General features: G+C 50.4%; 2 long non-coding RNA genes across 3 annotated transcripts; one reads left to right on the forward strand and one right to left on the reverse strand.

The window, feature by feature from the left end:
- Positions 1 to 664: 664 nt before the first annotated feature.
- LOC131511532 (uncharacterized) lies at positions 665 to 5,723 on the reverse strand. 2 transcript variants are annotated; one of them, XR_009261554.1, is made up of 3 exons: positions 5,607 to 5,723; positions 3,555 to 3,634; positions 665 to 1,249 (listed from the first exon to the last, which is right to left on the reverse strand). It is a non-coding gene; the product is annotated as an uncharacterized LOC131511532 (long non-coding RNA). The 2 variants fall into 2 exon arrangements; XR_009261553.1 differs by having other exon boundaries at positions 5,506 to 5,723.
- LOC131511531 (uncharacterized) lies at positions 5,405 to 6,346 on the forward strand. The gene is made up of 2 exons (XR_009261552.1): positions 5,405 to 5,576; positions 6,211 to 6,346. It is a non-coding gene; the product is annotated as an uncharacterized LOC131511531 (long non-coding RNA).
- Positions 6,347 to 6,547: the final 201 nt, after the last annotated feature.

Here is a 6,547-nt window from a genome sequence, read left to right on the forward strand (position 1 = left end):
ACTTGGCAGATATGAGACATTAACAGTGTATTAGTTGTGGTAGGCTCACTGCTGTAACAAACACATATTTCTATGGCTTAATAAAATTGCCATATTTCTATGGCTTAATAAAATTGCCTCTACCAAGTGAAGTCCAGAATAGGTGTTCCTGCTGTGTGGGCAGCTCCCCTCCAAGTAGCGATTAGGGACCCAAGCTCCTAACACCTTGAGTCCTGGAAATGGTGCCGTCATTTCCATTCCTGTTCCACGGGCTGGCGTCACATGGATACTTATGAACTGCAAGGGGATCTGGGAAATATGGTCCCGCTGTTGTTCCCAGCGAGAAGAGGACACAGATTTGATGACTAGCTAGTTGGTTTTGCTGGAGAAAATGACGTTTCTTCAGAGGACCGAATAGAAGCTCAGACAAAATTTCACCTGCCAGCTTCCCTTCAGGTGAGCCCCCACCATCATCACCCCTTAGATTCAGGGAACTGCTCAGCCGGGAACGACCGAAGCTTGCCATCTACCCAAGATCACCTGTGTCCCTAATGAACCACCAAGGATTTGGAACCAATGGTATCTTTTGGTTTTTGATGGCAGGGAGAATGGGGCAGTGAAAGGAAGACCAGGAAGCAAGCAGTGGATATTAAGGTAGCAAAAATGGGAAGGCTAAGAGGAACAATTGCTTTGAAATTAAAATATAATTTTTATTATGGAAGTATTTAAGCATACAGAAGTGTAGAAAAATAGTCTTACTACAAACATTTAAGTAAAAGAGTTAGAATCGCATTTAATTATGCAATAAAAGAAAAATATCCGTAATTCCACCACCTTCCAGCCAGTAATTGCTATGGTGTATTTCTTCCTAGTTTGTTTTTTTGTTTTTGTTGTTTTCCTCCGGACTGTAAGTTTCCTCGTGGAGTTGTAAAGAAGAGAAATGGCTATGATCCGGGACTGGGTAGCGTGTCCTTACAGCGGGCAGGGGTGGATTACCCAGAGTCCCCTGTGCTGTGTTCTTCACTCTGGGGGGCATTTCCCGCTTTTCCAATTCTCCAGCAGAAATGAGGGGGGCGGGAGGTGAGGAGCACGAAGAAAGAGGATGCATAACCCCAGTCAGTCGTACGTTCAGTTTGTTAGCAACTCTGGTGGAAAGATTCCACGCAGGAGCGAGTGGAAACGCTTCCTCAAAACCACTTTCTCAACGTGTCTCTCGCGTGCCCACACTTGGTGCCCTGTGGTTGTGCTGGTTGTGAGGCTGGCTCGGCTCCTGTAGCGAAGACAAACCCGTCAGCAGTTTCAACAGGTGGGGGCGTGCTGCCCCTCAGCTGTACGCCCCTCGGGTGGGGGCCTACCCGGTCCCCAGAGGATGCCAGCAGGTGGTGCCTCAGCGGCCCCGGATGCTCGCCGGTGCGGGTGCGCTCTTAACGTCCCTTCCCTCCCTGCCTCACTTCCCGCAGTGGCGGGAGGATGCACCAAGGACTGGCCTCCAACCCGAAGGGTACAGTTACCAAGGCTGGCCGCCGTGCCACGAAGCCCCCGGCTGTGTCCGTGCAAGGCCTTCTTCCCGCGGACTGCTCCAGTCGCTGACTGTCACAAGGACCCCAACGCATGTCGCTCCCAGGGGAACTGGGGCCCCCTGATGCCGGCTTTGCTACCTCTCCTCAGCCTGGCAGGCAGTGTAAGGCTTTCCTCCTCTTCTTCACTTCGGGCCAGATTCACCTTTGCCGGCTGGTCCGCCAGCCCTTCTGGCCTCATCTGGCTCCCACCCCACTGTCCCTCCCATACGTGTTTCCCTTAATAAAATCCTCGTATGTGTAATTCCACTTGGCACCTACTTAGAAAATCCAGACTGACACACTTCCCCTACTCCCCTCCTCATGCTTCCTAGAATCACCTTCTCAAGTAAACAACTCGTGCTGGACTCTTGTTGTCAGCATCTACTTCCGGGGAAGCCGGCCTAGAACAGAAGACACTACAGAGAAACTGCCCACACCACTCCCACTCATCACCCCGGAGCAGAATCTAGTCACATGGCCACATTGGACGAGGGAGGCCGGGCCAAGCAGTCTTCTAAGATGGGCCATGCGCGGGACGATGGATATTAGGGGGCCTGAGGGCAGTGTGGCTACTCCTTACTCAGCCTTCAAGGCCTGTTTAAATTCCTCCAAGGCCAAGGTTCTGGAGCAGGATGTAAAGAGGTAGAGCCCTTGGACAAGTCTGTGCTGATAGAAATTAATCAAAATCAGCCCAAGTCTAACTTTATACTATAGCGATTACTGTCTGCCCAAGACAAAAATCATGAAGTGTGTGAAGTATATGCCCTGAACGTAGCCCACCCTTCGGGCCATGGCCCCTTCTTTCCCTTTCAAATTCCCTCCGGAGCGTCAGCTGCCCAGAGCCCCTATTGCAATGTCCCAGCCCAGGCACTGATTCACCAACCCATTTCTCCTCCTTAACACATGCCTGTTCTGTTCCCCAAGGCTCTGCATACCAATGATGTGGTAAGTTAATTTAACCTAAAGACGTTAGTGTTGTCTGAGGCTTAACTGTGACAGCAACCGGACGGACACGTGTGGCGCCTAAGTAGAGCCTGTTAACGCCTTATCCAGCGGATGGAACGGTCACTTGCCTGGCGACTGCCACTGAGTCCTAGATTCCATGTGACAAGCAAATATTACCTGTCTTAGGCTTTTCTTCCAACGCAGATAGAAGTCAAGGCTAAGGCGTAAGTGGGTCGCCCCAAAGAAGGATCTCATAACCCAGCAAGCTGAGACTCCTTAAATTTTGTGGTCTGTTTTCCTTTGGGCCATGTTCTTTGGAATTTTTTTTTTCTGTCATGTTCAAGAAAGAAGCACTAGGTCCTTTGATTCAACACTAAACTGTTCACAACAGTTATCTCTAGAGAGAGAGACTGTAGGGCAGAGGTCAATGCCAAGTTATTATATTTCTATAGAGTTTGAATTTTTCATATCAAGCATATCAAGTTTTGGTAACTTTAAAAATAATGTAGTTTATGATAAGCCCTTTGCCTCACCCTGTGGTAGGGACAAGGCATCCGTCCTATCTATTCTTGAGACGGCCTCTTTGTCTTTGGTAACTGATGACAAAGCCAATCGTTAGGGTCTTCTCTCTTGGGAATGCATTTGATTCCTTCCTGCCGTCGTCTTTTTCTAACATGATATGAACTGTCCCTCAACCTTACCACCCACTCCATTGGTCAGCTGTTCTGATTTATTTAAGTAACATTTTAAGTAAAATTAGAATGGGGGCCACATGTATTTGTCTGCAGTGCCTCGGCTTAGTGCCTAGTATAAAGTCGATCCTTTATAAATGTTTTTGAGTAATGGCTGAGCCCTCATATTCAAGGAACTCCTCATGACCACAGAGTTTTAATAAGGTGGCCACTGCAGTTCCTCTCCGGGAACGAACTAGCAATTCCTTGATGAGCTTTACCTGGGACATCCACCAAGATGCCGGACACAGTTGGAAAGGGGACATGATGGCCTGAATGATGGTATAATACTAAAATTAGGAGTAACATTTGTGAAAACAACCACCCCTGCCCTACTTACCTAGTCACTGGGTAAGGTGTGTTAGGCTTCAAGGAGAAATTACTGGCCACCATCTCAGACTTCTGTGGGAACTTCAGAAACTAAAACTAAAACATAACCAGAGTTTTATGTTTTGTGTTTTTGACAATGGTATGTCCTGGGCTGCATTAGCCACGTCAACACTCTCAGAGACGGCTTTCCTGACCTTTTGTTTAGGCCCCATTACCTGCCGTTTAACTTTTGAAGTGATTTTCCAAATTTCACACCTTTGAGCCCCTAGCCTTTTGCCAACGTGGTTGTGTGCTGTGAGAGAGGGGACTGCTTCATGGCACAGCAAAAGCAGATATGTCAAAGTCCAACCCTGGCCTTGCCGGTCCTGACCCTGTGACCTTAACTCACTGAGCCTCAGTTTTCTCCTCTGTTAAATGGTATTAATAATGATAGCTGCCTCTAGGGTTTGTTTTAGGAATTAAATGGCATAATCTACCTTTTTTTTTTTTTTTCTTTAAAGCACTGGATACATAGAAAGCACTCAATAAATGGTAACCACTGTTAAAATCATCATCATCATCAAAACTTGTCAATGAGTCCAGAAGGACCTGAGATATAGGCCCAGAAAATCTCTTTTAAGCCAAAGAATACTGAAACGAGTAGAGTTCATTCTCCTAGCCCTCATGTTCTGTTCTTTGCAGAACTGGGAGGTGGGTGGGCTGGAGCAAAGGAGTGGGGAGTGGGGTGGGAGCGCAAAGGGAGAATGAAGCCCGCTGATGGTAGGTTGGTAGTTCAGAAGCAACAATGCCAGCAGAGAGGAGACAGGAATTACCAAGAGTCCTGATGCCAGCTCTCTGCTGACATAATTAATGAGGCTGTTGTGCCAAAAATGAAGCATGTTGTTAATACACAGACTTGTTGGGTGCACAAGGGAAATGCAAATAAAAGTTTTGCCAAAAGGAGAGTGGGGTCAAATCGGCTCCAAAGGGAGACCACGCTATCCGTAAGACAATAATGTACAGATAACAAAACCGAGGAGAAAAGGGGTAAAAAATAATTGATTTCAAACACAGGACCAACAGCCAAAAGATGGTGGGCTTTTAACACTATTACCTGGTGATTTCGCTCTTATCTTTTTTTTAAAAGTTTGTTTATGTATTTACAGCACGCGCACAAGCAGGGGAGGGGCAGAGAGACAGGGACAGAGAGAGAATCCCAAGCAGTCTCAACACCCTCACCAACTCGTGAATGGTGAGATCATGACCTGAGTCAAAATCAGGAGTCCCAAGTCACCTACAGAGCCTCCCAGACGCCCCTACTTTAGGTTCTTCACAGTGTGTCCAATTGGTCAAATTCACCTGTAACTAAATGCCAATGGAGTTTTAGCATTCAGGATTTTAATACGCATTCCATAGGATATATAAGAGAAAACTTCAGAGATTAGTTTCCTCTCTACTTTGAAGAGCTCTTGAGCCCACGTGAAAAATTTGAGATTTCTGTGCCTGCCGTTCCCATCATAAAAACAAAATGATTATCCGTTTGCCATTGACGTCTTCCCAAAGGTGGCTTCCGTTTTCTTTGAAAAAGGCCCTCTTGAATCACGTGGGAGGGATCGGGCCCCTGGGCTGCCTCTGCTGCGGGGGTGGGGGTCGGGGCGGGGGGAGGCAGGGGTTGGAGCAGGAGGTGCCGCTGAGGGCAGGGGAGCGGAGTCAGCCCCCTAGAGGCAGTTGCTCTGGCAGGTCTCGAGCAGGTGCGTCGCCCCAGCTGCGAGCCCCGGCCCCGCGCCCTGACCTTGGCCGCGCAGGGACCGCCCCTCGGGGGACCGGCTGGCTCAGCGGACCTCCCGCGGGGGGGCCAGGACGGCGGGGCTGGGGGGGGAGGGCACTTGCCGGGGGACGCTCTCGTCTCCCCTTCCCCCGTCGCTACCCATCCGGCTCGCTGCCCACCACGCTCTTATGCCGCCTTCTTTCCCGGCTTTTACCGGGCCCGGCGGTGACCCCGAGAGAACGCTCGGGGATCGAGAGGCGGTTTTAGGCGGCAGAATGCGGAAAGGTCTGTGTTATTTCTTTACAGTTCATTTACTTTTCCTTTGCCTTCCGCCGGCTGCCGAGGGTCTGGTGACAGCAAGAAATACTTAGAAGCCGGCGCAGGTCCGCGGGGCTGGCGGCGGGGGCCGGACGCGCCGCGGCTGCGCGCGCGCGCGCGCGCGCGCGGGGCGGGGGCGCGCGCTCGGGGGGCGGGCGCGTGCGTGCGCGCGCGCATTGTTTCCGCTGGAAACGGGGCCCCCGGCGGACCTTTGGGTGCGAGCGCGGTAGCCGTCGCCGGGGTTTGGGCGCCGTGGCCCGCGAGGCGCGCGAGGGGTTTCCGGGCGCTTCGGCCGGACCCGAGGCGCGGTTCTCCGCCGACGTTCGCTGAGCGCTTACTCTGTGCCCGGGCACCGCTCTCACCCTTCCCTCGGATTCACCCAGGTTATCCTCAGTGACCACCCGGGAAAGGAGGTGCCGGTGTCCCTCTCGGGTTCCGGAGGGGGAAGCGAGGCACCGAGAGGTTGAGCCGCAGAGCTGTTGAGCTCAGCGTGGCTTCGGAATCTCCATCTTGCCGGCCGCTCCTTATTTCTTAAAGGCCGGAGCCCTTGGTCTCCTGTTGGAGAGTCATAGAGTCATGGACCCGTTTCACGTCCCTCCAGGTCAAACACCATTTCGGTTCATCCGAAACCCAGAGGCCGCTCACGAAGGCGCAGAAGGCATCAGAGTAACTGACTGTGGCTTGGCAAAGTGGGATCTCTCAACGCCTTATCTAATAAAGGTCACCGTCATTTTAAACCTACTGGTAGCATCTTTTATTCTAACTGTAACATGTAGTTTAACACGTTTGATTCTTGATTCCTATTAGGAAAATGTAGGAGAGCACAAAATCTCAGCGCCCCCTATACCATAGATTGTTGAAAAAATCCTTCCAGTCATTTTTCTATGCATATATATTATAATAAATTAAAATGGCTATATTAAAAAATTTAAAACAGT

This window comes from Neofelis nebulosa, chromosome 5 (genome assembly GCF_028018385.1).
Source record: "Neofelis nebulosa isolate mNeoNeb1 chromosome 5, mNeoNeb1.pri, whole genome shotgun sequence".
NCBI classification, from domain to species: Eukaryota; Metazoa; Chordata; class Mammalia; order Carnivora; family Felidae; genus Neofelis; species Neofelis nebulosa.